General features: G+C 41.6%; 1 protein-coding gene across 9 annotated transcripts in view; it reads left to right on the plus strand.

Moving 5' to 3' along the window:
- The window catches only part of TENM2 (teneurin transmembrane protein 2), a 1,331,021-nt gene that overhangs the window by 71,613 nt on the left and 1,240,428 nt on the right, over window positions 1–18,980 (plus strand). For 7 of the 9 annotated variants that reach the window (XM_084761214.1, XM_084761230.1, XM_084761231.1 and 4 more), the window contains exon 1: window positions 12,040–12,464. The exons of 1 other annotated variant lie outside the window; for it this stretch is intronic. The gene's annotated coding sequence lies outside the window, so the exon portion shown is untranslated. Of the gene's footprint in view, window positions 1–12,039; window positions 12,465–18,980 lie in introns of those variants that run through there. One more of the 9 variants, XM_084761217.1, reaches the window with a different exon arrangement.

The raw sequence follows: 18,980 nt of genomic DNA on the forward strand, positions 1-18,980 counted from the left end.
GGATTATAATGCAGTGTCTAGTATATTGGTTGGTAGAATCACATGCTGAGCAACAAGTGCAGAAACTGTATAAGAAAAGAAATTGTCAATAAAGTTTTAAAACTAGGGAATTTGTGCAAGGGAAAACACATAGAATTATATATGGACTATTCAATTCTTTTGCTTAAACACAGTGAGAGAAACTGAACAACCAAACCCATGGTAAACATCTCTGAGGTTATCCAGTAATCATCAATATCAGAACATGTTACCAGAATGCTCACAAGAGTAACTCTTTAAGTCATCACTGTTTTGACATCCTAGTTTCCAGATAGAAATTTCCAAAATCTTGTCCTACAGCTTTGTACTGTGTACTTTAGTCCTAATCACATGACTTCAGTGACATTTTTAAACAGGCTAGGTGAATTGACACCAGAAAGATTAATAACCAGGTCCTCTGTAACAGTGAAAACAGTAATGAATTGCTTTGTGTCAGACAAATGAGAAAAAAAAAAACAGAAGTCCAGTCCTTGATATAACTGGACACTTCAGCAAGCTACTGGAAAAAATAAGGTATGAGATCAGAAATTACGTAGCGAAAGAATTGGTCCATAGAATGTGTAAAGAGGCACAGAAAAGAGAATTCTGAGTTCTTCCTGGAGGAATACACATTTTCCAAATAATGTTATTCTCATAAGCAAAGCATTGGAAGAAGAAGAGCTTTGAAAGAAGAACAAACAAGACCTGCCTTGCCAGTGAGTCCTTAAGCTCAGAAGGGCGTGTCCTTGACTAGGAGCTGCGAGAGGAGAATGCTCAGTTGCAGGTTTAAATAACGGACGTCAAAGTAACGCTGCCTACATTTGAAGCTTTTATCAAAGGCAACGGGGCCTCATTGGAAATAATGAGAAAAAAACAATATGATAAAATGTCTAAGTCACTCGAAGAGCAATCCAAGAAATAAACACACGTTTAAAATTTTTGTTTGAGGGAATGGAGGTCTTTCGGGGATAATTGGTAAAGAAGGAGAGGTCTCCACTTCCTCTCTCCCACATTCTCACTCGGGCCATCAGATAAAATTCTGCTGCAGTGTTTTGTCTGATATACTTAATGTTTGTTTGTTTGTTTTGCTCTATGAACATTGACACTCAAAATCGTCCCTGGTTAGAACCAGCCTGTTTTCTTCTCACTACCTTTTCTCTAGTTGTAATGTGGCTAGAAACATGCTGTTGGCCCAGTTCCCTTCTGCTCCCTGCCTCCCTGTGACGATGCCGGTGCCCTGAACCATTTGAGCTCTCTTAAAGCTTTGGAACCCATTTGGAATTCAGTTGGGGGTAAGAATGGGGCAATTACATATCCTAATCTAAATCCCTTAATGGCTACTTTGTTTATGGCTTGCCTTGACTTTGCATGTCTGGTCTTTCTCACAGAATAAAAGGGAAGGCAATGTGCCCTCTCTCTGGTCTGCCCTAAGAATAGGTCTGTTCATATGGGGTGCTAAATGCTGCCTAAGCCCAGCCACCCTGGGATGAAGGCCACTTCTCTATTTGCCTTAGAACCCGATTCTTGGAGCTGGCTTTGCTTTCCACTTGGTTTGCCAGGAGACCGAAGGCTCACAGCTTGGTCACTGATCACACTAATCCTCTTTGACAATTATCTGGCACCTCTCCCTATTTTGGCATCTTTAATGTGTGCCTGGGTGGGGGTGGAGTAGAGTCAGGCCTGGCAGAGAATCCACACAAGCCTCTTAATCTCAGAGCTAAATCCTTGTTCCTCTAACATCTTTTCACTATGGAAGCCATTCTTCTCCTTTGGGTCACTATGACATAATCACAGAAAACTTGCAAATATTCTTGGAAGCTGTGTGGTGGAGACTGTCTCCTTAAGCAAAGGCAGTCAGGACAGTATAGCCTATTGGACATTCTTCTAAGTGGCTTCCTCACAGGTTCCCAGGGAAGCTTGTTGATTCCTCAAACTCCTCAAAGGACATGAGATGGGGAAAGGGAAATGAAAATGCATAGTTGACTGCCAACCCATTCAGTAGTCTATATCTACCATTTGTGCTAGCAGGAAGTACACTCTGCCTCTCAGGGAGTAGAGCGTGTGAGGGGGCACAGCAAAGAAGAGTACTGGAGCTTCTTGAAGACTCATACATGCCCACACATTCACTACTCATTCACAGGCACGTGTAGCAGAGATCAGTTTTGCTGCCATTGTCCTTCATTCCCTTCCTGCAGCCCTCCACCCCCCACCCCTTGCCGTGGACACCTTGCTTTGTGACACCACCATTTCTCCAAAAGGGGGTTAACTTGAGACTTTAAGCATCACTGCTCTGAGTCTTCTGTGAGTGAACTCATTTACTTCTGACATCAACCCTAACCCTGATCTTGGGGGTTAGTAGCCATTTTTTTCTGATGAGATAGAAGGAGCCATAAAGAGGTCATAGCATGGGCTCGAGATCACCAAGTCAATGGAGTCAGGGAGATGGGCTCTGCTACAACCCTCTCTTGATTTTTATGCCCGCAGCATCTTTGTATTTCATATCTGCAAAGAGATTTGTTAATTATATTCTCTTTAATGAGAACCTTGCAGCCAAAATGGTCAATAAATTATACGTTTCTCCTTTGTCCTTGTGATAGATGCTGTTCTCTGTATTCTGAGAGGCTTAACTCATCCCAGAGCCTCAACTCTTTCCATCTCATTGAGGTTTTAATGTGTGTGATGGTGAGGATTTGATAGCACCTTTTCCTCCTTCCGTGATTTTTTTATCATCCTGGATTCTTACTTGAAAATTATTTGGTATGTCTATAAATAGGCATACCCACAGGGATTTGAGAGGAAGAAAAGGAAGAAGGAGACTGTGAGGATTGCCACATTTTATGGAATGTTTGTTTTACTTTAGGCATTTGTTTGTTGTTGTTTGTTTGTTTGTTTTGTAGGGGGAAAAAGAAGTGATACCATTCCTCGCCCATCTTAAGGGCTATGGCTAACACCCCCATAACAAATGACAGACTAGTAAGAGAAAAGCATGGCAAATGTATTTAGTCATATTTTCATATGGCCAGCAAGCTTTCAGAATAAAGATCCAAAGCCAAAAGTTAAATGTCTGCTCATGCTTAGAGTTAGTAAAGAGAGCAAAACTCTAATAGATCAGAAAGAGTCCAACCCAAGCTTAGGATTCTCCATGGGAAACCACAGAGTTCTCCAGAGTCCTCTCAACTTAGCTTCTCTGTGAATTCTTCCTTCTTCCTCTGGATAAGGGCTGGAACCCTCTGGAATTAGGGTCTTAGAGCCTATTACTCTCAGACATTGGTAGGTCAGAATTTCCTGACTGGCCAGCTCTTTCAGAGGCAGGGCAAGATCAGAATAACTTGTTTTTGATGTGTTATGGCTATTTTAGAATGGGAAGAATTAGTCACTTTGGAGAAAAGGAACTGTGACTTATGGAACTCTTTTCGAGGGACAATGGCGGATTGGGAGATTAGAGAGGTGGAGACCTTGGCAGAGATCTTGGGACAGAGACTGCTTGTCCCTGAGGCCTCTGAGTGTCCTTAAGTGCAAAGTAGTCAGCACACCATAAGGCTATACCCTGGGCTGTCAGTATTTGAGTCGCAAGACTTCCCATGGTTTTTTTTTTTTTTTTGACAAAATGTAATTCTGAGGGAGATTTGAGTGTATTTTGCCCCATTTTATAACCAGGTTGATTCAGGTTCAGTAGGATGGTAAGTGATAAGAAAAGATCACACAGGTAATTGAAGGTGGATATAATTCCCTCTTAGCTCTATCAGAAATCTCTTTAAAAACACCAGATGACATTGCATTAGCCAATAGAATCAGAGAGCCAAGATCCCAAAACTTGTTGTTATCAAAATGTCATGTCATATGGTAGTAATGAGGACCCTGAGGCTGAGGACAGAATAACAGGTAAGATTTGTTGAATAACGGCCTCTTGCGAAGATGAACTAACTTACCTTTGCCATGTAGATTAGTTTGCCAACAGGAAAGGTTGGTCATCGTTCTTTTTTGTTTTATTATATACTAGTGTCTGTGTTACTTTTCTCATCGATATGACCAAAAACCCACCAAAAGCAACTTAAAGAAGAGTTATTTTGACCCACAGGTTGAGGGTACAGACCATCCTAGTTGCTACGGCTTCAGGGTAATTGCAAGGTCACATTTTATTTATCTGCAGCTGGGAAACAGAAAGAGATGAGGAGAAGCCACTGAGCTTGCTTTCTCCTTTGTATTCAGTCTAGGTCTGGTTCTGTCACATCCGGGGAAGATGGTCGGTTAATCGTTTCCGGAAGAGCCCTTCTAGGCAAGCCCAGGAGAATGTCCATTAAGTGGTCCTAAATCACATCAAGTTTACAACAAAAATTCACCATGACAGGAAGGGCCTCACACACTGTAGAAGGAGGGCATGGTCAGAACTCCTAACACCGACAATGACTATCTTTGTCTTATCTCTCTCTTTCTTCTCTATTCTTATTTGTCCTTTCTTTTTTTTTTTTCTTTTTTCCTCAGTTGGTCCTTCACTTATCTCCTTCCACCTGCTACCATTCATCATACTTCCTCTCTTTTCCCCTTCGTTAACTTTTTCCTTCCTCCTTACATCGTAGCTGGCTGTTGGAGTGTGCCTCTTAAAAGCTGCCTACGGCAATGAATGAGTCCTAAGTGAACAGATATGTGAGTGAATTCTCTTCTCTTGGTCTTCATTTCCTCCATCCGTGAATGCTTATAATAATAGTTTCTCAAATGATTGTTGGAGAGAAAAATATTGATTAATATATACAGAGTTCTAGAACAACGCCCCGACTATACTAAGCTGTTAAGGAAGGTTGTCTATCACCATTTCTTAAACATACAGCTATCAAGTCAGGCTTTGTAAAGGATATGTACATGCTTGCTACCAAGCAAATAGAATCGGGCTGTGACGTGATATGATGAGATTCCAGCATGATAGCCTTTCTATTTGCATATGTAGTTAAAGCATAACTTTAAATAAGTTGGAAGAGTTTTGTTGTTGTTTTTCTAATTCCCTGCTCACTGTCAGCTCAACCTCATTCCTATTCCCTTGGCATCATCCACACCATGCCTCTGTGAGGGTACGTGGCGTGGAGAGCAACCCAAGAGAAAGACAAAGCCAGCAATGTGGAAAACTGATGGAAACGGGAAAAATAAAAATTATGGAGCTCTCGTGAAATGTTTTTCATCTTGAAAGTGCTTTGAAAACATTAACTAATTAATTAATCAAAAAGAATTTCTACCAATCAGTAAAAATGCTCTTTACAATGTATTAAAGGCTCTTGAAAGGTATTATTTATTCAGCGCTGTGTTCTCTTTCTCTGAAGGGGACCGTCAGTTTCTTTTTTTGGAGACATTTCATCCTGTAGAAACCCTGCTCGCCTCTCTCTCTCTGCATCCAGCAAGTATGCACACATGTGAGCATACATACCACAACAAACACACATACTCCCTTAGGATAGTGTCCACTGACAGTAAATGCATTCAAATGTTATTTAAGATTTTGGAAGCGTCTTTGCTTACTTGCTTTTTATTGACCCCATAACAAATTCATGACAACACCTTCCTGCTGTTCCAAGTGTCAGTGCCACCAATTGCCCACATCTACTGTGCTGTGAGACTCATTTAAGCTGATGTGTTATGTCATATCCTTAAAAAAAAGTCCAGCCAGCCTCCAAAACATTAGGCCTATTTTCAAACCTACAAAACATAATCTCCTTTTGACACATCAAGGGAATAGTGACAATAATCCTATGTTCATTAATTCAGCAAACATTGAGCATCATTCATGTATTTATACACTCTTAGAACACACATGTCATTCAGTGCAAGGCTTTCTGTGGATCAAAATGATGGATTCAAAGATGATCTAGATGGAGTTATTACATTCAATGAGCCTCTTGTCCATGAGGGAAGAGAAAGTAGGAACACAGTAATATTAATGTAAGGGAGACATGGTGGACAACTATAAGGGAGGGTCTGCAGTAGGCAGAAACAGGGCCTCTAGCTGAACTTTTGTAGAATAAATGCTCCATCAATGGGATATAGAAAGAGAAACTGGTCTATAGGAGTGAGGAGAGATACTAGTTGGTAGCAAAATAAGACGGGGAAAGAAAACCAAAGAAGGTGAAGTTGTGTAGGAGTCAATGACTTCAGCTAGGACCTAGATGTAGGAAGAAGGATACAGGATGGGATTTACGGAAGGTGATCAGGCTGTATGTTACGTGCATGCATAGCTTTTGCAATATTATACCTGTTCCTACCATTGCTAGCCATTACTGATCAACCTCATTAGACAATACAATGTCAATCATCTTACTAATGGTCTCCAAACCTTTCTGAGACCCTATTCAATATAAACACAACCTATGCATCACATTAGACCAGGCAGTACTTCTTATGGGAGGAAACACACATTTGATTTTTGGTCATCTCATAGGCAACCTGATTGTCACATGTCATAGCCATTGAAGCATAGATTTAAATTCAACATCATTAGTATCATGTGATATCCTTCCATGTTATATCCCCAGGTACCAGGAAGCTTATAGAAATGTGGTATGTTGGAAATTTTCTGCTTATGAATTAAAAGTTTCAAATGCATTATAGAATATTTAAATTTGCCCCCTAGTCTCAGTTTCTTACCATTATTAATTTTCTAATAATAGGAGTTTACCATTTGTTTACCAATTCCCCATAGGCTTGTAACTTGTCAGAACGCTGCATAAAATTAAAATAATGGATTCTTGTTAAATTTATGGGGGATTTTCAAAAGTATAAGTTAGATATTTTTATGTTTGTATGATCTGCTAAGATTTTTTCTAACCTGACTGATTTCCTGGGGAAAAATATAGTTATTATAGAAGAGACTGTACACAATCTCTAGCTTAAGTTTCATGGCCAATACTCACTGGCTATCTCTTTCTTTACAAGGTACTCTGTTAAAAACTACAAATGCTAGTACATACGTGAGCTCCACAGCATCAGATTGGCATGGCTGTCTGGGAGCACCTTCCCAAGAGTTTCCCTCATTTCTCATCAGAGCAGGAAAGCACAGCACTTACCAAATCCTGACTCTTCTAAGAGATGTTTAAGGTATTATGAACAAACAGGGACTGTGGCAGTCACTTAAAAATACTCAGTACATTATAACACTTTTGTTATAATGTATGCCATTGTTATAAAAGTAAAACTCTTCCTGGCAATGGAGAATCTGGGAGCTGGCTGAGCATGTCCCTGGTGAGTGAATGGTCTGAGAAACGGAGTACTACACTGCAACACTTCCCAACAAAAAGGGATTAAAAGCTCATCCATGGAGCCCCATAAACTCTTGCTCCTATGACGCTTTGATTCCCACAGATACCTCTCATCCAACAGGTTATGAGCACATTGGTTATCTCTTTGCCAAATCCACCAGATAGTGTTTCCTTACACAGGCTACCAAACTGAGTTCAGGCATGCTTGGGGAAGAGTGACATTATACCAGGAGTTCTTGTTCACACTGAGTGCAGACAAGCTTGTGTTGTCACTCCACTCCACCCCTCCTGTGTCTGATGCCCAGTGTGAAGGGATGTCTGAGGTTCCAGGTGTCAGGATGCAGGGTCCAATGGGCAGCTTTCTTGCACTGCAGGCCTTGACTTACATCTCAGCTTGATTTCTTATGACTTCTATTACTTGATTTTCATGCTATGCTCTTTGCAACCCTCATGGATTCCTCATCAATAAAATGTGGATAATTTCTACCTTATCTCAGAGGCACATAAAGAATATCTGTGGCCATCTGTAGTACCATGCTGAGCTTTAGAATGTCTCACAATATGCGTTAGTCACTTTCCCCTTTTGCCTCAACAGAACAGAGGACCAAAGCAACCCAAGGAAGGAAGAGCTTCTTTTGGCTCAGTTCGAGGACACACTTCATTATGGTAGGGATCATGGCAGAGAGACTTTGAGTAGACTTAGTTACATGACCTCGGCAGGCAGGATCCAGGGAGTGTTAGCTGCCGCTGCTCAGATCCCTTTCTCAGTTGTTTCACATGTAACCACATGAAAAGGTGTCACCCCCATTTAGGGTAGATCTTCCTATTTCAATTAACCTAACCAAGAAGACCCCTCACAAACATTACAGGAGGGTATTGCAATCCAGTACCTTCTCTTCGAGAACATTCTAGATGCTGTCAATTAGACGATATTAACCATTACGAGTGACTTTTCAAAAAAAAAAAACCTTGGAAATCTGTATCTTTGTGGCAGAGTGCAGCATTAAGAAACACTTCAAGTGTTCAGGAATGTTTCCTTGCAGGTTGCCCTTCATGGCTTTCTTAATGAATTATTCTCAGCACGGAATAAATCTTCGGCTGCCCCATGACAAAAATCAACCTAACATATACACAGGAAGGCGTTATCAGAAATCCCAGGGACCTTACTGTCCATTGAAGCATTCCGTTGTGAATACATTTATTCCTGAGAAAGAAGGAAAGAAGGGCTCGTGTTTACTCCTTCCTTTGGACCCACTTTATTCATAGCACTTCAGTAAAGGGCAAGGTAGAAGCTGGACAATTGCAATTGACTGGTCCATCCTTAAAGACCGATGTGTGAGCATAGGCAGATGCACCTATCTGTAGATGTGAAGAATGTAAATAAAGTGGATGCAGTTTGTGGGTGTACGGCTTGGGCAGCTGCAGCATAAAAACCTGGAGGTGAACGCTGGAGATACGGTGGAGAATACAATGGCTAGCGGTGATTTTTCAAGGTCCGAGAAGCTTAGTCGTAAGACTGATTTACATAGGACAGTAACCCCTGCTTAGGTCCATGCACCAATCTCTCCAAAATGCAAAAGTATTTAACAAAAGCTTCCTGTTTGTAACCAAATCTCCCCTTTGTCACTGAGTATGCTTAGCTTGACATTCTGTTTCAGGCAAAGCTGAACCAAACGCGCTGTTTCCTTTCCTGTGGTCTGTGGCCATTGCTGTTAGTGCAAGTGACCAGCCGAGCAGTGAGACTTTGTGTCTTACGTGCAAAGTCTTATGTTCAATTTTTTTATGTGCAAAGGCAGAGAGACAGGGCAAAAAAAAAAAAAAAAGGTTGGAAGTAGGTGGTGGCAGTTAGGAAGGATGGTGCACAGAGCTTGCCCAGGTCCCTGAAACACTTCCGCCTACAAGGAAGACACCTCTGTTTTATAGGCAGAAGCTATTGCCTCTGCCACCCAGGACTATGACATTCACAAATCCGAGTGACGTAAGAGAGGCCTACATCCAAATTTTACTTCTGCCTTCTGAGATAGCTATGGCCTCTGTGAAACAACAATAAGTCTCTGAATCTCTGATTTAAAAACAAAAACAAAAACTTTAATGACACACACACAAAAATGGGGGTGTGGCCCAGTCAGCTCTGAGACTCTGAAACTGCATAAACTTCAGCTTAAATTCCAACTGTCCACTTACTGACAAGACACTGGTAAATGGTGATGTGGAGGAGGGAGGAATGGAGATGTCCTGGAGATGACATTAATATGTGCCATCTTCCTTTGATGCTTCTAACCTAGTACCTTAGCCAGTCATAGGGCCCATTGGTTTCTTCATCTATCAAATGGGAGTCTTCACATCTATGCAGAATTGTTGATAACATTGGCTGCCTGGTGTTTGGTGGAAGCATAGAAGTAAATTACAATTACCTGGGTGCATGCCTTACTAATGCTTACTATGTTGAAGTGTTTGCCTCTGTATTTCTCTATAGTGCCATCCTGGATTTATGTTACTTCCTGCAAGCTCCCCACCCACTCATGGAATTTGATTAGCCGTTGAGTAACAGGAGAGGTGGTGGCCTGGAGTTTAGCAGCAGGCAGGCCTGAGTGGCCCTGCCACTTACCTCGATTTGGACAACTTTCTCAGCCTCTCTCAGCTTACTCAGTAGGCACTACAAAAGTGTTTATACCGGACAATTACTCTTTTAAGAGCAGTGAGAGGTGGTGGTAGAGGGTTGTATCTGCCATTTTCTGGGGGCATAAATGGAGAATAATAAAAGTTGGTTCACTCCTTTCCTCATGAAGCTTATAGTCTGGAGAGTTTGCGTTTGAGGGCTTAAAAGGTATGTCACATCAAAAGAGAGAAATTGCACCTATAAGAAAATGTTAAAAGAAACCTATATGATACCATGAAAACGTATATAATAAGGACGTTTTGCTCCAGTAAGAGAGATCACAGGTCTCTGCCAAGCATGAAGGATAAATACAAGTTTCAGGATGAATACAGGGAGGAAAAGGAACTCCTAATAAGCCCTCTGTGTCTGTTCTTCATTAGCATCACAAGCATATGATCACCTTCTTGCTAGGATGTTAACTCAAAGAATTACAGGCAAGGTGTCTGTCATCTTCTGTCACCTCTCAGACAGAGCCTTGAAGGGAGCAAATGCAGGTAGAAAAATCTCCATGTTTGCTGAATGAAATTAAAGTACCATGTCTGCATCTCACAGCGTTGCCCGAGATGCAATTAAGAAACACATTTCATCACAAAGTAGCATGGATCTTGGATTGTGGCAAACCACATCCTCGTTCCTGTCCTCTGAAGAAGATAACATCCTCTCTGGGTCTTGTTCTTTTCGTGTGTACAGTGCGGGAAAGGACTTACAGTACTCAGCCAAGCCATAAGTAGCATTAATGTCATTGCTATGAAAACATTGGCAAAAATCAGGCATGTAGTTTTTCAAGATCTGCGGGTTGTTGGAGGCCAGCCAGATACAGCTAGGGGCCAGAGGGTGCTATCAGCAGCGGTCCACCAGGCCTTCCCTTTAGTGGAAATGCCCAGGGCTCATAAATGTGCTGCGTTCTGTCTCCAGTGGCTGAGAGTTGGACCGGGAGTTTAGATTTAGGGAGGTATCAGTTATAATTGACTGGCATTTGTTATGGTATCCTTGGGCCCCATTTGCATTTGGGTTAACCATATAGTATCTGAACAGAATAAAATCAAATAATTCATGGGCAGTGCACAGCATGAGCCTACACATGGCAACCAGGCAATACACATTTAGCTGTTGTTACTAGTACGACTGACTTCCAGGCTCTGCTGCATTCCTTCTGCTCCCCCCGCCCCCCAATTATTCCAAAACTGAATCAGCCGTTTCTTTTGGAATTCTCTTTCTGAAAAACAGAAAAGAAACTGATTTCTGAGGCTTGGAAGCCTCGCTTTCCTGTTTCTGCGCCCCCAGGGGCAAGTTTAGGGCCACCACCTGGCATTCCAGGGGAGGTAGGTCTGCAGCTGTGAAGGCTCTGGGAAACCCTGCCTTCTTTAGGCTCTGCCTTCTCCTCTGTTTCGCTCTGCATTCCTATCCCTGGAAGGAAAGGTCTGGGTCCAGTAGTACACTGGGCATGCTCGCGAGCCGGGGCAGGCTCCAGGCGCCCGCAGGATGCGTAGGCTGGAGATGCTCCCTAGTTCGCAGAGCCCCGGGTGCAGCCGTGGTGCAGCGGGCTTAGCTGTGCAGAGTCCTCGCGGTGCGTGCAGCTAGGGAACCCGGCCTGCCCGGGACAAACCCAGAACCGAACTGAACTCTATGCGGCCCCTGCTTGGCGCGCTCAGTTTCTGCTCTTGGATCGCCCGGCGCGGGGGGGCGGGGGGGCGGGTTATGTCTCTGCAGACAAAGGGGTACACGTGCCCCTATCGCCCCTCTTTCCTAACCGAGAGCCCCTCCCGGGCCTGGTTACTCCGCAGCTCCAGAGGCACCAAACCAGCTGGGGCGGCCAGGGCCTGTGCACGCGCCCGGTGCCGGGGATTGGCTCTCACTTCCCACGGAGGGACAGCGCGGGAGGGCGGGCTGTCGTTGAGCGGAACTCTGCGCCTCTCTGTGCGAGTGTCTTTGCGTGTGTGTGTGTGTGTGTGTGTGTGTGTGTGTGTGTGTGTGTGTGTGTGTGTGTGTGTGTGTGTGTGTGTGTGTGTCGCGCTCGCGCGTGTGCATATGTGTGTGCGCGCGCGTGTGTTTCTGCGGCGCGCGGGCGGCGGGCGCGTGTGTGCGCGTGCAGGAGCCACTGGGTGTGCGTTGCGTGTGTTATGGGTTTGATTCCAGAGCAGGTTGCACATTGGTCCTGGGTGGCTCGCAGGCTCAGGTCGTGCTTGGGCGTCCTCTTCCTAATCGTTTCTGAAGTAGCAGTTTCAGCAGCAGCAGCAGCAGCGGCAGCCGCGGCAGCAGCGGCAGCAGCGGCAGCGGCGCCTCCGCAGCAAAGCCTGAACTGTGCAGAAGCAGCGAGCACCGTTTGGGGAGTCCGGGGGGCGGGTAAGAGGGAGGAGGGAGAAAGCCTGGCTAGGTCTTTGGGATTATTTTTTTCCCCTTCTTTCCCTCTCTCTCTTCCTGGAGGGTGTGTGTTGCCCCCTCGAAGTGAAGGAATTTTGCTCCAAAGCGAGCTGGGACCGAAGACTCTAGGCTAAGTTCTCTCTCTATGTAGATGGTGTCAGGGAGCGAAGCTACTGACCGAGCTGCTGGTAAATGTTTTTCACTTCTTACTCTTTAATGCTTAAGGCTTTTTCTCCTCTCTCTCTCTCTCTCTTTTTTTTTCTTTCTTCCCCGTTTCCTTTCTGTTGCTCTTCATTCTGCAATCGCTCCTGAATCGCTGCAGTTCTCTCTCCCTCGCCTTGCGTTTGTGCAGTTTGCAACTTGTTTCACGGTTTTCTGTGTATTTTTTTTTCTCCCTTCATCCTCAGATGAATGCTGGAACATTTAAATTCGGCACTTCGGGAGGTCATCATTAGTTGCATGAGTTTGGGGGCGGGGAGGGGAAAGATTGGTAGAGCCGGCTGTTATTTTCCCTGCAGAAGGACTTGCCGCTTTCTCTCTAACGTTCATCGCAATTATAGGGATTCTTTTAGGATTCATTTTAACATTGCATTGATGTTTAAGGTTATCGCTCTCCAGGATTACAATGCTTTTTGACTCAGTTTTAACAGCATGACTGATGCCAGTGATTCCAGACCAACTGTATGGTACACGCTGGCTAAAATATTCAAAATTGCAGGAAGAATCCTTTGCATTCCGAAAGAGAATTTCTTAAAAATGCTGTTTTGCATTACATTGCTGTAGATTTGCAGGAAGCAATAATAGATACGGCTTTTGATGTGGCTTGCAAAGATAATAAACAGATAAGTGGCTCAGTGCATCCTCCACTCCACTGACTGAGCTATGGCTAAATTTACCTAATAATAAATTTAGAGCTTTGAAGAAGCAGGGAGGTTGCTGGTATTGTTTTATTCAAAATTCTGAAACATATAGAGCTTGCTAACCTCAGACCAGCCCTCTCTCAGCTCTTACTTGAAGTGGCATCTTTTCAATTGGGAAGAGGGAGAATACTTTCTGCTTATACACATGGAATGAAATTATTTAAAATAGCCAGCATAATGCATGCAAATTGGACCCTTACTCTCGTCTTAAAAACAGAATTCACTCCATCACCCTTGCTGCCAGAATCCATTTTAAACATTATTTTTAATATTACATGTAATAGTTCTTTAATGCAGTCAAATAATTTGAGCCCTTTAGAGGGTTCTGGGTAGTTGTTATATTTCATTTGTCTTTCTTGTTCCTCAAGTTTTCAGTTCCAGTTCAGTAGAACAATTCAAGGGTCAATAAGTAGAGGCAAATCGGTAATTTACAAGGGAATGGGTTTAGGTTTGTACAATTTCTGCTAAGCCATGGAGAAATTAACTGGTACATGGAAGCTGTAAGTCAGAGAGGAGGCCCGTGCAGGTGCATCACCTCTGGATGCACAGGCTCTGAACTCAGGTGAGAAGACCCAGGTTAGGAATGCTCTAAGGCACATGTGTTTTTCACAGGGAGAGTATTATTCTGTAATGAAGACGGCCTCTACTTTATGGTAGTTACCTCCAGAGGTGAAGGTTGCCTAGGTGTAGGGAGCATGGCTTACAGTAATACTGTTAAACTTTGCTTTGGTGCAAACTTAGCTGGTGTTGGAAGAACTGCAGAAGGCAGCATAGTATACTCAGGACTGAAGAGTACAACCAACTGTAAATTAAGTCAACTCGTCAGGGACTGTTTTCTGTAAGAGAAAAGCTACCTTAAACCACCATGAAGATTCACCTGTTCTGTTTCCCCTAGGGTTGACAAAAGCCAGTCTTAAAATTCCTGAGATCTAAACCTTATTTCTGCCCTTTTATTCACCTAATAAATAGGAAGTATCTTATCTGGAAAGAGAGCACCATTTACTAGGACTCTCTTGAGATGGCCATATTGACATTTGAAAATATTTTTTGTGAGCCCATGAGTTTACCATTTTGATTAAATTGGAGGAGAAAAAGATTCTACTTCCTTTAGAACGTTTTTTTACTGAAGTATTTTTGTTTGAATCATAAAGAAAGAAAATGCATTCACGTAGCACAACCTACTATCCTCTTTCTGTGACCAAACCCAGGACAGTGTACCCCTTTGCAGAGCAGCTACAGTAGGAATCCACAACATCCCAGAAGCATGGGCACTGAGCAAGCTGAGGACCTCTTTTGATGGTCAATGGGACAAAACATCTAATTGTTGCAGTACAAAGCACGCCTTCATATAAACACATCACAATTAGCTTTCATTTTAGCATCATCACTACATATGAAGACCAGGAGTCTGTTTAATTAAGGAACACATTTCTTTCCTGCTGTGGTTGTTTTTTGTTTTTGTTTTATTTTGGTTTGTTTCTCCACCCCCACCCCTCTGTGTACTTGTAGTTTCCTGGCAACTTCTTAAGAGCTCCAATATTTTTGTGTTAAACTAGTCAACGTGTCTGTTTTCGAGCCGATGGCAAGCTATGCTACTATTCAATTAGCTGGATTTGCATCACTCTAACGTGATTCTCTGTGATAGCATGTCTGTGGCTTGTTGGCATCATTGATGTGTTTCTTATTATCGTTAAGCTTGTTATTAAATCTTCACTAAGAGCTTTTAAATTCTATGCCTGGTGCTGATTTCAGGTTAATGTATCAAAATAGTATCATCATTTTGATGGTAAATTAGGAAGTTTACTTTCAGTTGGTCTTACAGTGGCATTTCAGTAAGTGCAAATGCCTTGCACTTCCTGGAGAAGGTAACTTTTTTTTTTTTTTGCAAGGAACGTGTGTAGAAAGACAGGTGTCTGGGATTGTGGATTCATAGACCTTGACTGTGATGTCTGATGCTATTGTTAGAGTTCCTGTTTTCATCTTTATAGGAATGGAGATTTCTCTGCATGTCCAAAGTGTTGACTCTGCTAGACCTACTGAATGTTTCTTAAAATTCATTGCCATTCTCTTTCACCGTGTGAGTGGAAGGAACTCTGAACTACCTGTGTGCCTTAAAGGAGGACCTGCATTGCCCAGTTCCTTTGCACTCTTTCCTTTTGTGCAGACTGATTTTAAGAAGTGGTTTCTGGTGAAATATGATCAAGGTCATTTCCAAGGGCTTTTAAAAAAATTCCTCCCCATCTGAGGGCTGAAAGTTAAACTGATAGTGAGATGCGGAGAGGGAAAACTTACTGTCGAAGCACTTACCTCACACATGGCTATAGACAAAAGTGTGTTTATTTCCTCATCACTTTGCATGGAGCAACAGTTCTATTCTTTGATCTGCTGCTGACTCTGGGTAACCCTGATGTATTCACACTCTCTATTCCACACCCAGAAGAGATGAAGCAGACTTGCAGCCAAAAAAACAGCACCTAAATCTTTGCACTTTTAAAAGGTATTTTCAATGAAAAGATAGGTACAAATATTTGGCTAAATGAGATAAATTTGGTAATTAGGTAATACATGCAATGTTTATTTAACCTATTAATAATCTTATAGAATTTTTTATGGTGAGAGTAAATGGTAGTTTTGTCAAAGTATTCTTTGTATTTCTGAATTTTAGTTTGATTTATAAAAGAAATAGTTACATTGTTTGAAAAGTATGTACTACCAGCAATATGCAATTGTTTTTACTCTCTTGTTCTCTTTTCCTGCTAAGAAAGACAAAACACTTGTTAATGTAGTTGTTTTAGATATGCTAATGGTTGCTTTGCTAATATTTCCAAAGGGCTTCATAAGCTATAGAAGCATGCAGCCCTTTCTCTAAAATCTTTGTCTGTCCCTGCACACTTCATTCAATACATTGTATATACTACAATGTGATTCTGAACTTTAAGTAGTACATCTTTCAAAAATTACTTCGTCCATAGCAAAACGTGCAGAACTCTGAGGACTAGTCTGCCAATGAAGTTCCTTTAGTTTTTCCGAAATTCCTTCATTGGTCCATCTGCTCTCTGTACAGACTGGCAGATCTTATAGGCAAAAGGGATGCTTGGAGTGGAGAGGGTAGTTATGTGCTAGTTGGCTGTGCTGTGAGTGAAAAGAAAGCAGGTATTTTAACTCTGTGAGTTTAATAAAGAGAAAGCCAAACAAAACAATGCAAGTGATATGTTAAAATGCAATCTATTTCTCCTGATAAAGATTTCTGACGTTCCTCCCCAGAACAATGTAACTTGGATGGACCAGTTGACAACATCCCTCATATTATTAAAAATGTGTAGCCCCTGCTAGAGTGTGCACGCATATGTGCTAAACAGCCAAGGGTGTCTTGAACAAACACAGTGCTGTGTGTTTGGGGAGAGGTGCTCACTTCTCAGGGCTAGCCTGCATTTGAAAAAGGGATTAATATCTGAAGATCTCCTGAGGTGTGGGCTGTGCCTTCTGCTACTGTGTCTTCTCTGAGGTAGCTTTGCCGCATATTTTGGGACATGATTTTTTGGAAGTTTTCTGCTTGCTTGTTCTTCTCATTGCAGTAGAACACAATGTAGATTTTCAAAAGAACAGCTTTCAAAAGAACATTTTATTACTTTAATGAGTATTTTCTTTCTTTCTTTAATGCTTTATAAGCTTAAGCTTGTGGGGTTTTTTAAAAAACATTTTGTGTTATACATTTTAGTTAGTATGTCCTTTGTACATACTTTAAGTTTATAGAAAAGGAAATTTGTACCATGTCAAATAACAATGTATTTGAGAATGTGGTTCAAAAGAATCATACATTAATTTATTGATTTAGGTTTCTTAATCTTTACTAATTAGAAGGTAAGAGCTAAAGCTGGAGAGCATTAGTCATATGAAAGTGATAAAGTCAATATTCAACGTGATATACTGATTCTAACACATTACAAGGGACAGGACTTTTTGGTAGAAGCTTTTATTTAAACATTTTATTATTGCTTTGGGACTTACCTGATAACCAATGTTTTTGATATCTCTCATGCTTCAAGGAGAGGAATAAGAGTGTATCTAGGAAAAGTATGTAATGAAATAGACATTGCTTGGGCAGAGGTTAAGATCATCCTGTAGTGTGAAATAACCATTAAAAAAAAAGAAAACTTCTTAATGTATTTGGATCATCTCTTAAAGCTACATCGAAATTTTATTTTAAACATTGAAAAAAGTTAAGATAGGTTTTGAAATTATTTCTAAGAACGAGACAGCATTGTAGAAGCTATCTGTATCTATGCTTATAGAAATTTGTATGTCTGTACAGTCAAAACCATACTTATTACGACAGGTTCTTTGCAACTCATTTTAAAGATCAATCATGGTAACTTTTAAAGCATGTAAGATATTAGGACGTTTTAGTAGAAATTGCTTAGAAGAAAAAAGGAAAACAAAAAAGAATAAGTATGACGCTAGAGTACATTTTATTCTTTATCTTGTTTTATTCCTTCAGTGATCAGTATTGTGACTCCAGATTCAAGCCAGGCACTAAATCTCTTGTGGTCGCAGCAACCTGAGTCACAATGATGTCCACAGAATCAAATGGGAACAAAAATGGATGCTTTATTTACAATGCAAGTTAATGCTTTCCGCCCCCCCCCCCTTTTTGTCTGTGTAGAATCTCTTGGAAAAGTGATTTGATTTTATTTCACTTCAGCATTTGCTCAGGCAGTAATTGTACACAAATATCTGGGTACTCTTTGTCTTTTAGGAGTCCAAATCACCTCTCTTCATGTAGCCCTGTCTGATGTGATAACTCAGGTTGGAAACTTCGGTCAAGATTTGGAACTACCGGGAGTCGTTTAGTGGAGGGCCAAGGAGAGGGCAGTGTGAATTAGGGACGAAGGTGCATAAGAGAGGAAAATACATGCTGTAGTTTGTTACCCTTTCCTTACTAGTGGTCATGTCTCTAGTTTTATTTTTATTTTTTTTTATTAATTTATTCTTGTTACATCTCAATGGTTATCCCCTCCCTTGTATCCTCCCGTTCTTCCCTCCCTCCCATTTTCCCCTTACTCCCCTCCCCTAAGAGCACAAACTGCCTCTCTCTATTTTAACCCTAAGAGTCACATAGTTATTACAGAGATATCTCACAGTGCTTAGGACAGTACAATTTGTATGACCCAGCATCTCATTTTTCCCTTTTCTAATCCTGTTTATATATCCGCACGCCAGCAGACTCAGTCAGATAAAACCAATTACTAAGAGGGGAAAAAAAAATCAAATTTATTTATTATATTTATTGGATGTGTCTGTTGCTTAATTATCCATTGGCAAATTTACATGTGGCTACAGAACAGGCTGTGGACGAGTGTGGAAAGAACTATCAATCATTTATCTCCCATTTACGTGAAGCAACCAAGAAAATACAGAGGCAGCAGAACCAACTTGTCCTTTCCCCTCGCTGTTGTGTTGAGAATCTAAATCCTATCATTTGAAAATCAAGGTGTATCTATGTTGACCTAGGAAAAGTCACAAAGACTGCAAGATAGACAGGGCTTTCCTATGCAACCCATTTGCTTAAGAAGTCTAAAGTGCTTTATCTTCTTGGAGGCATGTAGTGATTGAGATGTTTAAAGTGTAGACTGGAAAACGGACTAATCTTTTTCTTTCTTTCTTTTCGTTTTTTTTTTTTTTTTTTTTTTTTTTTTTTTTTTGGTTTTTCAAGACAAGGTTTCTCTGTGTAGCCTTGGCTGTCCTGGACTCACTTTGTAGACCGGGCTGGCCTCGAACTCACAG

Source organism: Acomys minous (genome assembly GCF_964271855.1).
Source record: "Acomys minous genome assembly, chromosome: 16".
In the NCBI taxonomy this organism is placed as follows: Eukaryota; Metazoa; Chordata; class Mammalia; order Rodentia; family Muridae; genus Acomys; species Acomys minous.